General features: G+C 44.5%; 1 protein-coding gene across 1 annotated transcript in view; it reads left to right on the forward strand.

Annotated features, from left to right (window-relative positions):
* LOC311129058 (inactive dipeptidyl peptidase 10-like) overlaps positions 1-20,489 on the forward strand; it is a gene marked incomplete at both ends in the record, with an annotated part of 359,569 nt that overhangs the window by 207,513 nt on the left and 131,567 nt on the right. The gene's annotated exons all lie outside the window — the stretch shown is intronic.

Raw genomic sequence — 20,489 nt, forward strand, 5'->3', positions numbered from 1 at the left:
AAGAAAAACGAACAGGTCTGTGAGAGCCGGAATTCTTACTGGTTGGTAAGTGATCAAATACTTATGTCATGCAATAAAATGCAAATTAATAACTTAAAAATCATACAATGTGATTTTCTGGATTTTTGTTTTAGATTCCGTCTCTCACAGTTGAAGTGTACCTATGATAAACATTACAGACCTCTACATACTTTGTAAGTAGGAAAACCTGCAAAATCGGCTGTGTATCAAATACTTGTTCTCCCCACTGTATATATATATATATATATATATATATATATATATATATATATATATATATATTGGTATTTTTCCAATTTTGTTGCCTTACAACCTGGAATTAAAATTGATTTTTTTGGGTGTTTGTATCATTTGATTTACACAACATGCCTACCACTTTGAAGATGCAAAATAATTTTTGAAATAAGAAAAAAGACAAAAAACTTTAGCGTGCATAACAGATTTCCCTCAATAATTTCCCTGTATTTAATGACATCCATCATTCCTTCAATTCTGACTAATTTCCCAGTCCCTGCTGATGAAAAACATCCCCACATCATGATGCTGCCACCACCATGGTTCACTGTGGGGATGGTGTTCTCGGGGTGATGAGAGGTGTTGGGTTTGCGCCCGACATAACGTTTTCCTTGATGGCCAAAAAGCTCAATGTAAGTCTCATCTGACCAGAGTACCTTCTTCCATATGTTTGGGGAGTCTACCACATGCCTTTTGGCGAACACCAAACGTGTTTGCTTATTTTTTTCTTTAAGCAATGGCTTTTTTCTGGCCATTCTTCCGTAAAGCCCAGCTTTGTGGAGTGTACAGCTTAAAGTGGTCCTATGGACAGATACTCCAATCTCCGCTGTGGAGCTTTGCAGCTCCTTCAGGGTTATCTTTGGTCTCTTTGTTGCCTCTCTGATTAATGCCCTCCTTGCCTGGTCCGTGAGTTTTGGTGGGCGGCCCTCTCTTGGCAGGTTTGTTGTGGTGCCATATTCTTTCAATTTTTTTTATAATGGATTTAATGGTGCTCCGTGGGATGTTCATAGTTTCGGATATTCTTTTATAACCCAACCCTGATCTGTACTTCTCCACAACTTTGTCCCTGATCTGTTTGGAGAGCTCCTTGGTCTTCAAGGTGCCACTTGCTTGGTGGTGCCCCTTGCTTAGTGGTGTTGCAGACTCTGGGGCCTTTCAGAACAGGTGTATCTATACTGAAATCATGTGACAGATCATGTGACACTTAGATTGCACACATGTGGACTTTATTTAACTAATTATGTGACTTCTGAAGGTAATTGGTTTCACCAGATCTTATTTAGGGGCTTCATAGCAAAGTGGGAGAATACATATGCACCACCACTTTTCCGTTATTTATTTTGTAGAATTCTTTGAAACAAGTTATTTTTTTCATTTCACTTCACCAATTTGGTCTATTTTGTGTATGTCCATTACATGAAATCCAAATCCAAATCCATTTAAATTACAGGTTGTAATGCAACAAAATAGGAAAAATGCCAAGGGAGATGAATACTTTTGCAAGGCATAGCTTTTCTGTTTTGGAATGGTGTGGGTGTACCCCAACCACATAATGGTAGAGCGCTGATTGACCAGCTCATCCTCCTCTAGACTGCTGATTGGCAAGCTACTTTAAATGAAGCGCAGTAAAATGAGCTTGTATAATTAATAGTCAAACAAAACCAGGCTTGCATGTCTCATACCCCAGCCTTCGTGTATAGCAGCAACTGATTATGGAAATTCAGATACTGAGTTTGTACGGTCTTTTCTTTCCCTCTGCTACATATTTACATTGTATTGATTCCTTATCTGCTGGAGGGGGGTTGCATGTTAAAGTAAGGGCCTGGAAGAGCAGATCTCTGAATAAAGCGTGTTAAGGGAAGTGAAAGTGAATCTGATTATGGTTGTGTTGTACAGACAAGATAACGATCATATTGAGAGAATGGGACGCCAACTCCCTAAGACGCTCTTGAGATCCAACTTACAAACAGTTTATCTTTCCTGCTTTCCCGATGCCATTTGGGTTGTTTGTTTCAGATTCCTCTCTGCCCATAACTGCTTGACTTCACTCGCATGGAGCCAGTGGCCACAGGGAAGAAGCAAGGCCTTTCTCTCCATCAATATTTGATCACCTCAGTGAAATTTCTCAACTATTTCCGCTCCACCATCTCATTCCCAGAGATGACCTCAGGCTATCGATGGAGAGGGATAACATTGCGTCAAACCAGTCAGAAAGTCAGGCTCATGGGTACGGCTTTGAGAATAGTGCCAAGATGGACCCCAGACAAATAGGATGAGATAACAAATAGACAGTGAGTGTAAAATTGGAAACCTGAAATTGATCGTGGTGTGGCTTTGTAGGTTTTAAGATGATACAGATGAGAGAGAAGCTTTACATCACTGATGACAACTCCAGTCCTCGGGGGCCTGATTTGTGTCACAATTTTCCCCCCAGCCCAAAAGCTAACACACCTGATGAAACGAATTGCATTCTAAACTGAAGACCATAATTAGTTGAATATTGGAGTCAGGTGTGTAAGCTGGGGCTGGGGCAAAAGTGTGACACCAATCAGGCCCCAAAGGAATGGAGTTGCCCATCCCTGCTTTAAATTGTTTAGATTGGATGCTAAACTGTATGTGGTAGTGCAAATGTAGATGTGCAAGGTTAGATTAAAACTAGGGCTGATTACATTTACATTTACATTTTCGTCATTTAGCAGACACTCTTATCCAGAGCGACTTACAAATTGGTGCATTCACCTTATGATAGCCAGTGGGACAACCACTTTACAATATACACTGCTCAAAAAAATAAAGGGAACACTAAAATAACACATCCTAGATCTGAATGAATGAAATAATCTTATTAAATACTTTTTTATTTACATAGTTGAATGTGCTGACAACAAAAGCATACAAAAATTATCAATGGAAATCAAATGTATCAACCCATGGAGGTCTGGATTTGGAGTCACCCTCAAAATTAAAGTGGAAAACCACACTACAGGCTGATCCAACTTTGATGTAATGTCCTTAAAACAAGTCAAAATGAGGCTCAGTAGTGTGTGTGGCCTCCACGTGCCTGTATGACCTCCCTACAACGCCTGGGCATGCTCCTGATGAGGTGGCGGATGGTCTCCTGAGGGATCTCCTCCCAGACCTGGACTAAAGCATCCGCCAACTCCTGGAAAGTTTGTGGTGCAACGTGGCGTTGGTGGATGGAGCAAGACATGATGTCCCAGATGTGCTCAGTTGGATTCAGGTCTGGGGAACGGGCGGGCCAGTCCATAGCATCAATGCCTTCCTCTTGCAGGAACTGCTGACACACTCCAGCCACATGAGGTCTAGCATTGTCTTGCATTAGGAGGAACCCAGGGCCAACCGCACCAGCATATGGTCTCACAAGGGGTCTGAGGATCTCATCTCGCTACCTAATGGCAGTCAGGCTACCTCTGGCGAGCACATGGAGGGCTGTGCGGCCCCCCAAAGAAATGCCACCCCACACCATGACTGACCCACCGCCAAACCGGTCATGCTGGAGGATGTTGCAGGCAGCAGAACGTTCTCCACGGCGTCTCCAGACTCTGTCAAATCTGTCACATGTGCTCAGTGTGAACCTGCTTTCATCTGTGAAGAGCACAGGGCGCCAGTGGCGAATTTGCCAATCTTGGTGTTCTCTGGCAAATGCCAAACGTCCTGCACAGTGTTGGGCTGTAAGCACAACCCCCACCTGTGGACGTCGGGCCCTCATACCACCCTCATGGAGTCTGTTTCTGACCGTTTGATCAGACACATGCACATTTGTGGCCTGCTGTAGGTCATTTTGCAGGGCTCTGGCAGTGCTCCTCCTGCTCCTCCTTGCACAAAGGCGGAGGTAGCAGTCCTGCTGCTGGGTTGTTGCCCACCTACGGCCTCCTCCACATCTCCTGATGTACTGGCCTGTCTCCTGGTAGCGCCTCCATGCTCGGGACACTACGCTGACAGACACAGCAAACCTTCTTACCACAGCTCACATTGATGTGCCATCCTGGATGAGCTGCACTACCTGAGCCACTTGTGTGGGTTGTAGACTCCGTCTCATGCTACCACTAGAGTGAAAGCACCACCAGCATTCAAAAGTGACCAAAACATCAGCCAGGAAGCATAGGAACTGAGAACTGGTCTGTGGTCACCACCTGCAAAACCAGTCCTTTATTGGGGTGTCTTGCTAATTGCCTATAATTTCCACCTGTTGTCTATTCCATTTGCATAACAGCATGTGAAATGTATTGTCAATCAGTGTTGCTTCCTAAGTGGACAGTTTGATTTCACAGAAGTGTGATTGACTTGGAGTTACATTGTGTTGTATTTTTAATTTTTTGAGCAGTGTATATTGTATATATTATATATATATTTTTTTTTTTTGGGGGGGGGGGGGGCAGAGGGAGGGTAGAAGGATTACTTTTATCCTATCCCAGGTATTCCTTAAAGAGGTGGGGTTTCAAGTGTCTCCGGAAGGTGGTGAGTGACTCCGCTTTCCTGGCATCGTGAGGGAGCTTGTTCCACCATTGGGGTGCCAGAGCAGCGAACAGTTTTGACTGGGCTGAGTGGGAACTGTGCTTCCGCAGAGGTAGGGGGGCCAGCAGGCCAGAGGTGGATGAACGCAATGCCCTCGTTTGGGTGTAGGGACTGATCAGAGCCTGAAGGTACGGATGTGCCGTTCCCCTCACAGCTCCGTAGGCAAGCACCATGGTCTTGTAGCAGATGCAGGCTTCAACTGGAAGCCAGTGGAGTGTGCGGAGGAGCGGGGTGACGTCAGAGAACACCAGATGGGCTGCAGCGTTCTGGATGAGTTGTAGGAGTTTAATGGCACAGGCAGGGAGCCCAGCCAACAGCGAGTTGCAGGAATCCAGACGGGAGATGACAAGTGCCTGGATTAGGACCTGTGCCTCTTCCTGTGTAAGGTAGGGTCGTACTCTGCAAATGTTGTAGAGCATGAACCAACAGGATCGGGTCACCACTTTGATGTTAGCGGAGAACGACAGGGTGTTGTCCAGGGTCACGCCAAGGATCTTTGCACTCTGGGAGGAGGACACAACGGAGTTGTCAACCGTGATGGCGAGATCATGAAGCGGGCAGTCCTTCCCCGGGAGGAAGAGCAGCTCCATCTTGCCGAGGTTCAGCTTGAGGTGGCGATCCGTCATCCACACATATATGTCTGCCAGACACGCAGAGATGCGATTCACCACCTAGTTATCAGAAGGGGGAAAGGAGAATATTAATTGTGTGTCATCTGCGTAGCAATGATAGGAGAGACCATGTGAGGATATGACAGAGCCAAGTGACTTGGTGTATAGAGAGAATAGGAGAGGGCCTAGAACTGAGCCCTGGGGGACACCAGTGGTGAGAGCACGTGGTGCGGAGACAGATTCTTGCCACACCACCTGGTAGGAGCGACCTGTGAGGTAGGACGCAATCCAAGAGTGAGCCGCGCCGGAGATGCCCAACTCGGAGAGTGTGGAGAGGAGGATCTGATGGTTCACAGTATCAAAGGCAGCAGACAGGTCTAGAAGGATGAGAGCAGAGGAGAGAGAGTTAGCTTTAGCAGTGCGGAGAGCCTCCATGACACAGAGAAGAGCAGTCTCAGTTGAATGACCAGTCTTGAAACCTGACTGGTTTGGATCAAGAAGGTAATTCTGAGAGAGATATCAAGAGAGTTGGCTAAAGGCGGCACGCTCAAGAGTTTTGGAGAGAAAAGAAAGAAGGGATACTTGTCTGTAGTTGTTGAAATCGGAGGGATCGAGTGTAGGTTTTTTGAGAAGGGGTGCAACTCTCGCTCTCTTGAAGACGGAAGGGACATTGCCAGTGGTAAAGGATGAGTTGATGAGCGGGGTGAGGTAAGGGAGAAGGTCTCTGGAAATGGTCTGGATTCACCAGGGAGGAGAAGGTGGCAAAGAGCTTCCTAGGGTTAGAGGCAGAGGCTTGAAATTTAGAGTGGTAGAAAGTGGCTTTAGCAGCAGAAACAGAGGAAGAAAATGTAGAGATGAGGGAGTGAAAAGATGACAGGTCGGCAGGGAGTCTAGTTTTCCTCCATTTCCGCTCGGATGCCCGGAGCCCTGTTCTGTGAGCTCGCAATGAGTCATCAAGCCACGGAGCAGGAGTGTAGGTCCGAGCTGGCCGGGAGGATAGGGGACATAGAGAGTCAAAATATGCAGAAAGGGACGAGAGGAGGGTTGAGGAGGCAGGCGGGGGGTTCGGGGACACTGTGGCCCCGTCCAAAGTTACCACCGGACACGGCCAACCAGGCAGGATATAAACCCATCCACTTTGCCAAGCACAGCCCCCACACCACTAAAGGGATCAACACACTAATTTACTACCCTGAGACAAGGCCGAGTATAGCCCACCAAGATCTCCCCCACCGCACAAGCCCAAGGACAGGAAGGATGGGAGAGCGTGAGCAAGCAAGTGACTCAGCCCCTTTAATAGGGTCAGTTGCAGAGAATTCCGCTGGAGAGAGGGGAGCCAGCCAGGCAGAGACTGCAAGAGTGGCTCGTCACTCCAGTGCTTTGCCGTTCAACGTTGCACCCCTGAGCCGACTACACTCAATCATAGGACCTACTGAAGAGATGAGTCTTCAGTAAAGGCTTAAAGTTTGAGACCGAGTCTTCGTCTCTCACATGGATCGGCAGACAATAAAAATTTAGCTCTATAGGTGAAAGCCCTGCCTCCAGCTGTTTGCTTAGAAATTCTACGAACAATAAGGAGGCCTGCGTCTTGTGACCGTAGCGTACGTGTAGGTATGTATGGCAGGGCCAAATCGTCGGGATAGGTAGGAGCGAGTCCATTTAATACTTTGTAGGTTAGCAATAAAACCTTGACGACCTCGGCTGTGCTGTGTGCTCTCGGTCTCGGCAGCTAGCAGTTGCTGTAAAGTTTCCCTGTCTCTGATGCTTAAATGCCCACACCAGTAGAAATTCACTTTTTCGAGCTAATCCGTATGAATGTGGTGTCTTTTCCTATGATATGACATTCACATTTTTTTCAGCCTATGTTTCGTTTAAGGGCTGAGTTTTATTTACATGTTACCACCCACCAGCATGGCATTTTTTATTAATCAGAAACAGCTGCAAAGTTATTCTTCTTCCTGACTGAGACACCCTTGTGTCGACTTGGAGCAAATAAAAGTAGGGGTTGCAAACTTCAAATGTTTTCACCAGATTATTATCTTAATCCATTGGGTAACTTGTAAATGTTCACTTATTGTTGAGCTAGTCTGTATAGAAAATATATATATCTGACCATTTTATAAATGGTACAGTGGCTTGCGAAAGTATTCACCCCCCTTGGCCTTTTTCCTATTTTGTTGCCTTACAACCTGGAATTAAAATAGATTTTTGGGGGGTTTGTATCATTTGATTTACACAACATGACTACCACTTTGAAGATGCAACATATATTTTCTTGTGAAACAAACAAGAAATAAGACAAAAAAACAGAAAACTTGAGCGTGCAAGTTTGCACCATGTCTTATTTAGGGGCTTCATAGCAACGGGGGTGAATACATACAGTGGGGAAAAAAGTATTTAGTCAGCCACCAATTGTGCAAGTTCTCCCACTTAAAAAGATTAGAGAGGCCTGTAATTTTCATCATAGGTACACGTCAACTATGACAGACAAAATCAGAAAAAAAATCCTGAAAATCACATTGTAGGATTTTTTATGAATTTATTTGCAAATTATGGTGGAAAATAAGTATTTGGTCAATAACAAAAGTTTCTCAATACTTTGTTATATACCCTTTGTTGGCAATGACACAGGTCAAACGTTTTCTGTAAGTCTTCACAAAGTTTTCACACACTGTTGCTGGTATTTTGGCCCATTCTTCCATGCAGATCTCCTCTAGAGCAGTGATGTTTTGGGGCTGTCGCTGGGCAACACGGACTTTCAACTCCCTCCAAAGATTTTCTATGGGGTTGAGATCTGGAGACTGGCTAGGCCACTCCAGGACCTTGAAATGCTTCTTACGAAGCCACTCCTTCGTTGCCCGGGCAGTGTGTTTGGGATCATTGTCATGCTGAAAGACCCAGCCACGTTTCATCTTCAATGCCCTTGCTGATGGAAGGAGGTTTTCACTCAAAATCTCATGATACATGGCCCCATTCATTCTTTCCTTTACACGGATCAGTCGTCCTGGTCACTTTGCAGAAAAACAGCCCCAAAGCATGATGTTTCCACCCCCATGCTTCACAGTAGGTATGGTGTTCTTTGGATGCAACTCAGCATTCTTTGTCCTCCAAACACGATGAGTTGAGTTTTTACCAAAAAGTTATATTTTGGTTTCATCTGACCATATGACATTCTCCCAATCCTCTTCTGGATCATCCAAATGCACTCTAGCAAACTTCAGATGGGCCTGGACATGTACTGGCTTAAGCAGAGGGACACGTCTTGCACTGCAGGATTTGAGTCCCTGGCGGCGTAGTGTGTTACTGATGGTAGGCTTTGTTACTTTGGTCCCAGCTCTCTGCAGGTCATTCACTAGGTCCCCCGTGTGGTTCTGGGATTTTTGCTCACCGTTCTTGTGATCATTTTGACCCCACGGGGTGAGATCTTGCGTGGAGCCCCAGATCGAGGGAGATTATCAGTGGTCTTGTATGTCTTCCATTTCCTAATAATTGCTCCCACAGTTGATTTCTTCAAACCAAGCTGCTTACCTATTGCAGATTCAGTCTTCCCAGCCTGGTGCAGGTCTACAATTTTGTTTCTGGTGTCTTTTGACAGCTCTTTGGTCTTGGCCATAGTGGAGTTTGGAGTGTGACTGTTTGAGGTTGTGGACAGGTGTCTTTTTTTACTGATAACAAGTTCAAACAGGTGCCATTAATACAAGTAACGAGTGGAGGACAGAGGAGCCTCTTAAAGAAGAAGTTACAGGTCTGTGAGAGCCAGAAATCTTGCTTGTTTGTAGGTGACCAAATACTTATTTTCCACCATAATTTGCAAATAAATTCATAAAAAATCCTACAGTGTGATTTTCTGGATTTTCTGCTCTCAATTTGTCTGTCATAGTTGACGTGTACCTATGATGAAAATTACAGGCCTCTCTCATCTTTTTAAGTGGGAGAACTTGCACAATTGGTGGCTGACTAAATACTTTTTTTCCCCACTGTATGCACGCACCACTTTTCCGTTATATATTTTGTAGAATTCTTTGAAACAAGTTATTTTTTTTCATTTCATTTCACCAATTTGGACTATTTTGTGTATGTCCATTACATGAAATCCAAATTAAAATCCATTCAAATTACAAAATAGGAAAAAAATGCCAAGGGGGATGAATACTTTTGCAAGGCACTGTTTTTTTATTTTATTTATTTCACCTTTATTTAACCAGGTAAGCCAGTTGAGAACAAGTTCTCATTTACAACTGCGACCTGGCCAAGATAAAGCAAAGCAGTGCGATAAAAACAACAACACAGAGTTACATATGGGTAAAAAAAAACATAAAGTCAAAAAAATACAACAGAAAATATATATATACAGTGTGTGCAAATGTAGCAAGTTATGGAGGTAAGGCAATAAATAGGCTATAGTGCAAAATAATTACAATTAGTATTAACACTGGAATGCTAGATGTGCAAGAGATTATGTGCAAATAGAGATACTGGGGTGCAAAAGAGCAAAATAAATAACAATATAGGGATGAGGTAGTTGGGTGGGCTAATTTCAGATGGGCTGTGTACATGTGCAGTGATCGGTAAGGTGCTCTGACAACTGATGCTTAAAGTTAGTGAGGGAGATAAAAGTCTCCAGCTTCAGAGATTTTTGCAATTCATTCCAGTCATTGGCAGCAGAGAACTGGAAGGAATGGCGGCCAAAGGAGGTGTTGGCTTTGGGAATGACCAGTGAGATATACCTGCTGGAGCGCAGACTACGGGTGGGTGCTGCAATGGTGTCCAATGAGCTAAGATAAGGCAGGGCTTTGCCTAGCAGTGAGTTATAAATGGGCTGGAGCCAGTGGGTTTGACGACGAACATGTAGTGAGGACCAGCCAACAAGAGCGTACAGGTCACAGTGGTGGGTAGTGTATGGGGCTTTGGAGACAAAACAGATGGCACTGTGATAGACTACATCCAATTTGCTGAGTAGAGTGTTGGAGGCTATTTTGTAAATGACATCGCCGAAGTCAAGGATCGGTAGGATAGTCAGTTTTACGAGGGCATGTTTGGCAGCATGAGTGAAGGAGGCTTTGTTGCGAAATAGGAAGCCGATTCTAAATTTAACTTTGGATTGGAGATTCTTAATGTGAGTCTGGAAGGAGAGTTTACAGTCTAACCAGACACCTAGGTATTTGTAGTTGTCCACATACTCTAGGTCAGACCCGTCGAGAGTGGTGATTCTAGTCGGGTGGGCGGGTGCCAGCAGAGTTCGATTGAAGAGCATGCATTTAGTTTTACTAGTGTTTAAGAGCAGTTGGAGGCTACTGAAGGAGTGTTGTATGGCATTGAAGCTCGTTTGGAGGTTTGTTAACACAGTGTCTAATGAAAGGCCAGATGTATACAAAATGGTGTCGTCTGCGTAGAGGTGGATCTGAGAGTCACCAGCAGCAAGAGCGACATCATTGATATACACGGAGAAAAGAGTCGGCCCAAGAATTGAACCCTGTGGCACCCCCATAGAGACTGCCATAGGTCCAGACAACAGGCCCTCCGATTTGACACATTGAACTCTATCTGAGAAGTAGTTGGTGAACCAGGCGAGGCAGTCATTTGAGAAACCAAGGCTATTTAGTCTGCCAATAAGAATGCGGTGGTTGACAGAGTCGAAAGCCTTGGCCAGGTCGATGAAGACGGCTGCACAGTACTGTCTATTATCGATCGCGGTTATAATATCGTTTAGGACCTTGAGCGTGGCTGAAGTGCACCCATGACCAGCTCGGAAACCGGATTGCATAGCGGAGAAGGTACGGTGGGATTCGAAATGGTCGGTGATCTGTTTGTTAACTTGGCTTTCAAATACTTTCGAAAGGCAGGGCAGGATGGATATAGGTCTATAACAGTTTGGATCTAGAGTGTCACCCCCTTTGAAGAGGAGGAGCAGCTCCTCCGCGATAGCTTTCCAATCTCTGGGGATCTCAGACGTTACGAAAGAGAGGTTGAACAGGCTAGTAATAGGGGTTGCGACAATTTCGGCGGCCAGTTTTAGAAAGAAAGGGTCCAGATTGTCTAGCCCAGCAGATTTGTAGGGGTCCAGATTTTGCAGCTCTTTCAGAACATCAGCTGTCTGAATTTGTGTGAAGGAGAAGCGGGGGGGGGGGGGCATGGGCAAGTTGCAGCGGAGGGTGCAGAGTTGGTGGCCGGGGTAGTGGTAGCCAGGTGGAAAGCATTGCCAGCCGTAGCAAAATGCTTGTTGGAATTCTCGATTATTGTAGATTTATCGGTGGTGATAGTGTCCCTCACCAACTGAATTCTTGCCTTTTATCCCATATCTTTGGTGACTGATTTTGAGTTTTCTTACAGCCCTCCGAGTGGGCAAAGTTAGAGTGCCACAAGTCTGAACTGCAGCAACCTAAAAGGATACAAATTATGTAAATTGATGCAGGACGCCTGGGAGAGTTGACCAATCAAGTTCAATATTTTTTTTCATATCCCCCTTTAAATCCACTGTCAAAAAATGCTCTACCAGCCAGTTGAGAAAACAGTTAAAGGGTTATTAATAGGGTGTTTGGCCTCCATGAGCCAGAACAGCTTCAATACTCATTGGCATATATTCTACAAGTGTTTTGAACTTGATTGGAGGGATGTGACACCATTTTTCCACAAGAAATGCCATTATTTGGTGTTTTGTTGATGGTGATGGAAAACTCTGTGTCAGGAGTCCCTCCAGAATCTCCCGTAAGTGTTCAATTAGGTTGAGATCTGGTGACAGACACACACACACACACACACACACACACACACACACACACACACACACACCCTTTAAACCCCCTATGCTCCTTTGAGACCCCTCTTTCAAAGTCACTGAGATCTCTTCTTCTAGCCATGGTAGCAACTGAGCATTTTTATACATGACCCTAATATCAAGATGTTAATTGCTTAATTAACGCAGGAATTACACCTGTGTGGAAGCACCGGTTTTCAATTTACTTTGTATCCCTCATTTACTCAATTGTTTCCTTTATTTTGGCAGTTACAGTTCTACATTGTACAATAATAGTGAAAATATCAAAACTATGAAATAACACACATGGAATCATGTAGTAACCAAAAAAGTGTTAAACAAATCAAAATATATTTTATATTTGAGATTCTTCAAAGTAGCCACCATTTGCCTTGATGACAGCTTTGCACACTCTTGGCATTCTATCAACCAGCTTCATGAGGAATGTTTTTCCAACAGTCTTGAAGGAGTTCCCATATATGCTGAGTACTTGTTGGCTGCTTTTCCTTCACTCTGCGGTCCAACTCTTCCCAAACCATCTCAATTGGATTGAGGTCGGGTGATTGTGGAGGCCAGGTCATCTGATGCAGCACTCCATCACTCTACTTATTGGTCAAATAGCCCTTACACAGCCTGGAGGTGAGTTTTGGGTCATTGTCCTGTTGAAAAACAAATGATAGTCCCACTAAGCCCAAACCAGATGTGATGGCGTATCGCTGCAGGATGCTGTGGTAGCCATGCTGGTTAAGTGTGCCTTGAATTCTAAATAAAAACTGACAGTCACCAGCAAAGCACCCCCACACCATCACACCTCCTCCTCCATGCTTCACGGTGGGAACCACACATGCAGAGATCATCCGTTCACCTACTCTGCGTCTCACAAAGACACAGCGGTTGTAACCAAAAATCTCCAATTTGGACTCATCAGACCAAAGGACATATTTCCACCTGTCTAATGTCCGTTGCTCATGTTTCTTGGCCCAAGCAAGTCTCTTCTTATTATTGGTGTCCTTTAATAGTGGTTTCTTTGCAGCACTTCGACCATGAAGGCCTGATTCACGCAGTCTCCTCTGAACAGTTGATGTTGAGATGTGTTTGTTACTTTAACTCTGTGAAGCATTTATTTGGGCTGTAATCTAAGGTGCAGTTAACTCTAATGAATTTATCCTCTGCAGCAGAGGTAACTCTGGGTCTTCCTTTCCTGTGATGGTCCTCATGAGAGCCAGTTTCATCATAGCTCTTGATTGTTTTTGCGACTGCACTTGAAGAAACTTTCAAAGGTCTTGAAATGTTCCGTATTGACTGACCTCCATGTCTTTTGTTTACTACATGATTCCATGTGTGTTATTTCATAGTTTTGATGTCTTCACTATTATTCTACAATGTAGAAAATAGTAAAAAATAAAGAAAAACCCTTGAATGAGTAGATGTGTCCAAACTTTTGACTGGTACTGTACATGCTGACAATCGTGCGCGTGTTGATTTTGTCTATCGACCAGACACGTTCATGACACGCAGGTTAAAATACCAAAACCAACTGTGAACCAACTATTTTCATTTGGGGACAGGTCGAAACACATATGAAACATTCATGGACATTTAACTAGCTTGTTGTTGCTAGCTAATTTGTCCTGGAAAATAAACATTGGGTTGTTTTTTTACCTGAAATGCATATGGTCCTTTTTTTTGCTGAATCTTTGTAGAATTATGACCCATCTTGAGTCATACAAAATCATGTGTTCGCTACTCCAACAATTAATCCACAGATAAAAAGGGAAACCTAGTTCGTTTTTCTCCTCTTTCATTCTTCTTCTGTGGATTTCTTCCTCATATCCAGTGAACTCTGTTACTCTGTACTAACATGTCAGTTTACTACTCCCTCACATCCAGTCAACTCTGTTACTCTGTACATTTACATCATTTAGCAGACGCTCTTATCCAGAGCGACTTACAGTTAGTGAATAAATTTTTTTTTTGTGTATAATTTTTATTTTATTTTTATACTGGCCCCCGGTGGGAAACAAACCCACAACCCTGGCATTGCAAACGCCATGCTCTATCAACTGAGCTACATCCCTGCAGGTCATTCCCTCCCCTACCCTGGACGACGCTGGGCCAATTGTGCGCCGCCCATGAGTCTCCCAGTCACGGCCGGCTGCGACAGAGCCTGGAATCGAACCAGGATCTCTAGTGGCACAGTTAGAACTGCGATGCAGTGCCTTAGACCACTGCGCCACTCAAGAGTACATGTACCATGTCAGTTATGTTACTTCCTCATATCCAGTCAACTCTGCTACTCTGTAACATGTCAGTTATGTTACTCCCTCTCATCCAGTCCTCTCATATAGGCCTACAATCATTCCCATTATTTTGCTCACACCATTAGTCTGTTCTATGTTTTTATATCCTTTTTTGTTATAATGTATTGGTATTGAACATTTTGCAAGGCTATCTTTTATATGTAGAAAAGTTGTTGAAAACGACATTAGCGTGACTGTAATCTCGTTTCCAGACACTTCCGCCCAAATGTGCAAAGATGTGCAAATACAGAAAGATCAGGAAAAACTCCCGGTGCATAGGCATTGGCTTAATCTACCAAACAATCCTCTCCCACAACACCTTCCCCTTAGCCTCGCAGTCGTGTGATTTGCTCAAATTAAATGACAAATACTTTATTCAGTAGGTCACTCCCATAGAATTCTATGGTCACTCCCACTAAGGCCAATTTTGAATTGTTGATGTCCCAGGCTTACTGTATATGCACTGTGCGCAATAGCCTAAGGGACTATAAGGTTTGCGTGACTGTAAGATGTAGTACATTACCGATTCTAGCTCCTTTGAGGATGACAGTGCCTATGCAAAGAACTGTCTGTCCTCTGCATTTTCCTCCCTTGGAACATTTTCCTGTTTTAGACTTTATGTTGGGTAAGGCATTGAGCAGAAATAATGTATGCATTTTTGGATATTTCATTATACCCTCAGTTACTACGATTGGTTTAGGATACTGTTATGTCATGAAAACTCCCACTCAGACACCCTAAGGCACAGAGATCAGTGCAGCCACAGCTCCTGGAATGGACAGGTAATGGTCACATAGGGACATGTTGATGGGTACTGAAACGTATGGTCACATAAATCTTAAATGTGGAAGTGCTCATGATGGCTGGCATGTATCCACTGTACACAAAAGTTTGGTCATACTCACCCAATTTGAACTTACCGATAACAAATGCTTACACATTCTGACTTGAACACAGAAAAACACTGACACTTACTCAACAGACTCAAGTTATAGGTTAACGAATACATAGATATGTTGACTCATTCTAACACATGTTGACCCCTGCTAACCCACAATAATACAGAGTGATAGTATGATCTTACCCACATACATGCACCTACAGGCGCACCGACCGATTGAAACAGAGTCACACTTCATGTGTCCTCATCCCTATTGGCACAGACATAGCCAATGATGTTAAGATGATCAGAGTTGTCAACTACCCAGAGGTAAGCAGTTCACCTTGGCACACATATGTACACTGACACCTTCTATTACTCACACTAGGGCAGTGCTTGGTAAATCATTGTTTTTCTCAACACCTCTTATTCTAAATTGAGAATTTGGCGTTGGCATATAGTCCTAAAGCTACACAGTCAATGATTAGGGTAAAGGCGTTCAGTGGAGGGAGAATTTTGAGTGTGTAGAGAGAACAGCTTAGCTTGGATGTAGGCTGGATTACTTACTGTATAGCTACAGACTGTGGCTGCAGAGTAAAACATTGATATTAGACCATATTTATCTTTTTTCAGATTGCATACATTATTGCAAAACAGTTCTGAACTGTGTGTGTCACACTCACAGCCCACCCATCTGCTTCATCTTGGTTCCCCTCACAGTAACCCTCCGCCGCACCTGGATTCTCTCTAATTGACCTGATTAGCTCCGTAATTAAGTCAATTAAGTCACTATATTCGTCTGCCGGTTGCCATTAAGAAGCCAGAGGTAAAGAACAGCCTCAATCTTGGCAGCTGCCAATGATCAGTAGCGCAGGATGCAAAGAACATATCAGAAACAAGGAAAAGGTACAATGGCATCCCTTTTATAGTGTTTTTCCTCTTGCATGCTTCTGCAGCATCGTTCTCCAGGGTTAATGAGAAATCCCATGCTCCGGTGCATGCCATTAATTAATATTTGAGATTCCCCAAGCGGCACTGTAGGGCATCATAGTAAGGGAGAATGTGTCAGGCTTGTGTGTGTGTTTTTCATGTGTGTGTATGCATATGTGTGTGTGTGTGTGTGTGTGTGCAGAGGGTGTTAATGGAATAAGTTAGCGCTTAAGCAGCTCCACCGGTGCAGGCAGCCAGCCACAGCTGGATGGAGGGAGGGGGAAAAAGGAGAAACAGGGGAACAGGTGTAATATCCTTACACCTCTCTCATGCTTCCCACAAAGACAAATATTCTGTTTGAAAATGCTGCCTCGTTTGTGCAACATCCTCAAATGTCAGTCACCTGTGGTGCAGAGGCCTCTAAAATGTACATTTACATTTTAGTCATTTGTATGTAAAATGTATGTATTTGCTATTATTCTCCTTCTATTGCAGGGCTACTGTGACACCAATCAATTCCAGCAAGTGCTGGCACACCTATTATCCCTATTCTGAACAGTGAGGGAGAATGATTGAAACTGTAAAACTATATTTTTTAGTCTATCGCTGTCTGTCTCTTTTTCGCATCACTGACTTTTACTCTGCCATTGTTCCTAGTTTTACAGGAGTTGTGAGGAGTTGTACAGTATCCCATGATCTGTCCATTTGTTCACCATAATGAGAGTCAGCGGAGAAATCTGGAAATCTGTCTTATTTCCAAGTCGTTAGTGTGTTTTTCCTGCTTAATTTGGGTAGAAGAGACCTTTTGATTTGGAATTCCCAACATACCTGCCAAAAATACAAAGAGAGAAAGCTTGTCAGTAATTGTCAGTAAGAAAGATAAACACAGACAATGAGTAAGAAAGAAATAGAAAGACAGTAAAACAGATATACTTCCAGAGATGTGAGCGAGACGTAGGAGTATAATACATTTTCTACAAAGTGCGATGTGGAAAAAGTCTCCAAAATAGAAGCAGAGCGAGAGATGAAGGTAGAGATCTCTCTCGGTCTCTGATGAGGAGAACCCTTCCATTCCCGTGGTGTTCCTCACACCCATGTGTGGCAGGTGAAAATGACTGCTTCAAACTCCTGTTGATTCTATTAATCGGAATCGGTCATCTCCCATCGATACTGGCCAGACATTGGGTCTCCAGCCCAGTGGATTAACATTGGTTTCCCAATTCCATAACATTTTACATTTTTGTCATTTAGCAGACGCTTTTATCCAGAGTGACTTACAGTTAGTGAATGCATACGTTTCTTTATTTTGTATTTATTTTTTTTATTTTCATACTGGCCCCCCGTGGGAAACGAACTCACATCACTGCCGGCCAAACCCTCCCCTACCTTGGACGACGCTGGACCAATTGTGCGCCGCCCATGGGTCTCCCGGTTGCGGCCGGCTGCGACAGAGCCTGGACTCGAACCAGGATCTCTAGTGGCACAGCTAGCACTACGATGCTGTGCCTTAGACCACTGCGCCACTCGGGAGTCATAACAGGGAATACTGGCAACATTCCCCCTCCCCCTTGGTTTGCATGGAACCACAACACTCCACTCACACCAAAGGTAGCCTTGTAATACACAGTAATACACCGTTCCATCCTGTGTTATGGAACTGACCAGTGTGTGATACTGACGGGTGAGCAATCGGAGAAGGCCATTTAGTGGCACCCTAATGAGTCTGGGTATTGATTGGCTCTCACCTGGTGGTGTGGGTGAGGGAGAGTCAATGAGAGCAGACAGTGATGTATTAGATAAGGGTGCGTGGCTGGCAGGGCTCAGCAGTAGCTAACCGGCACAGGTTAGAGCCACCAACCACTGCTCATTGAGAAGTTTGGAACTCGACTCTATGACAGCATATAGGACTTTTAAATGACACTTACATTGTGTGGATCTTCTGACCTTCATATCATCTAGATCAGGGTTGCTCAACCCTGTTCCTGGAGAGCTACCCTCCTGTAGGTTTTCGCTCCAACCCCATTTGTTACTAACCTGATTCATCTTATCAAACTGCTAATTATTAGAATCAGGTGTGCTAGATTAGGGTTGGAGCAAAAACCTACAGGACGGTAGCTCTCCAGGAACAAGGTTGGGCAGTCCTGATCTAGATACACTCTCCTGTGTGACCTTTACAACTGTCTGCTGACTGCAAAGACCCCTGCCTTTCCTCAGAATTGATCACGTCAAACAAAATCAAGACAATGAGACGATTATGTTTAGACCATGTGGCGCATTGTTTGGATCACGCGGACTGGGATATGTTCCGGGTTGCCTCTGAGAATAACATAGACGTACACACTGACACGGTGACGGAGTTCATCAGGAGGTGCATAGGGGATGTTGTTCCCACTGTGACTATTAAAACCTACCCAAACCAAAACTGTGAATAGATGGGAGCATTTGCGCAAAACTGAAAGCGCGAACCACTGCATTTAACCACGGCAAGGTGACTGGGAATGTGGTTGAATACAAACAGTGCAGTTATGCCCTCCGTAAGGCAATCAAACAGGCAAAACGTCAGTACAGAGACAAAGTGGAGTCACAATTCAATGCCTCAGACATGAGACGTATGTGGCAGGGTCTACAGACAATCACGGATTACAAAGGGAAAACCAGCCACGTCGCGGACACCGACGTCTTCCTCCCAGACAAGCTAAACACCTTCTTTGCCCACACACGGCCCGCTCCCGAGGACTGTGGGCTCTCGTTCTCCATAGCCGATGTGAGTAAGACATTTAAGTGTGTTAACCTTTGCAAGCCTGCTGGCCCAGACGGCATCCCTAGACGCGTCCTCAGAGCATACGGCATCTGCACCGCCCGCAACCGCAGGGCTCTCCAGAGGGTGGTGCAGTCTGCCCAACGCATCACCGGGGGCACACTGCCTGCCCTCCAGGACACCTACAGCACCTGATGTCACAGGAAGGCTAAAAAGATCATCAAGGACATCAATCACCCGAGCCACGTCCTCTTCACCCCGCTATCATTCAAAAGGCGAGGTCAGTACAGGTGCATCAAAGCTGGGACCGAGAGACTGAAAAACTGCTTCTATCTCAAGGCCATCAGACTGTTGAATAGCCATCAATATCTGAACTACACCCAGTACCTTGCCCTGAACTTAGTCACTGTCACCAGCCGGCTACACCCAGTTACTCAACCCTGCACCTTAGATGCTAGTGCCCTATAGACATGGAATCACTGGTCACTTTAATAATGGAACACTGGCCACTTTAATAATGTTTACATACTGTTTTACTCATTTCATATGTACAGTGAGTGAAAAAAAGTATTTGATCCCCTGCTGATTTTGTACGTTTGCCCACTGACAAAGACATGATCAGTCTATCATTTTAATGGTAGGTTTATTTGAACAGTGAGAGACAGAATAACAACAAAAAAATCCAGAAAAACGCAATGTTATAAATTGATTTGCATTTTAATGAGGGAAATAAGTATTTGACCCCTCTGCAAAAACATGACTTAGTACTTAGTGGCAAAACCCTTGTTGGCAATCACAGAGGTCAGACGTTTCTTGTAGTTGGCCACCAGGTGTGCACACATCTCAGGAGGGATTTTGTTCCACTCCTCTTTGCAGATCTTCTCCAAGTCATTAAGGTTTCGAGGCTGACGTTTGGCAACTCAAACCTTCAGCTCCCTCCACAGATTTTCTATGGGATTAAGGTCTGGAGACTGGCTAGGCCACTCCAGGACCTTAATGTGCTTCTTCTTGAGCCACTCCTTTGTTGCCTTGGCCGTGTGTTTTGGGTCATTGTCATGCTGGTATACCCATCCACGACCCATTTTCAATGCCCTGGCTGAGGGAAGGAGGTTCTCACCCAAGATTTGATGGTACATGGCCCCGTCCATCGTCCCTTTGATGCGGTGAAGTTGTCCTGTCCCCTTAGCAGAAAAATACCCCCAAAGCATAATGTTTCCACCTCCATGTTTGACGGTGGGGATGGTGTTCTTGGGGTCATAGGCAGCATTCCTCCTCCTCCAAACACGGCGAGTTGATTTGATGCCAAAGAGCTCGATTCTGGTCTCATCTGACCACAACACTTTCACCCAGTTCTCCTCTGAATCATTCAGATGTTCAATGGCAAACTTCAGACGGCCCTGTATATGTGCTTTCTTGAGCAGGGGGACCTAGTGGGCGCTGCAGGATTTCAGTTCTTCACTGCGTGGTGTGTTACCAATTGTTTTCTTGGTGACTATGGCCCCAGCTGCCTTGAGATCATTGACAAGATCCTCCCGTGTAGTTCTGGGCTGATTCCTCACCGTTCTCATGATCATTGCAACTCCACAAGGTATTTTTTTTTCTTTCTTTTTTTTTCTTTTCACCTTTATTTAACCAGGTAAGCCAGTTGAGAACAGGTTCTCATTTACAACTGCGCCCTGCCAAG

Source organism: Coregonus lavaretus (assembly GCF_964263955.1).
Source record: "Coregonus lavaretus genome assembly, chromosome: 5".
In the NCBI taxonomy this organism is placed as follows: Eukaryota; Metazoa; Chordata; class Actinopteri; order Salmoniformes; family Salmonidae; genus Coregonus; species Coregonus lavaretus.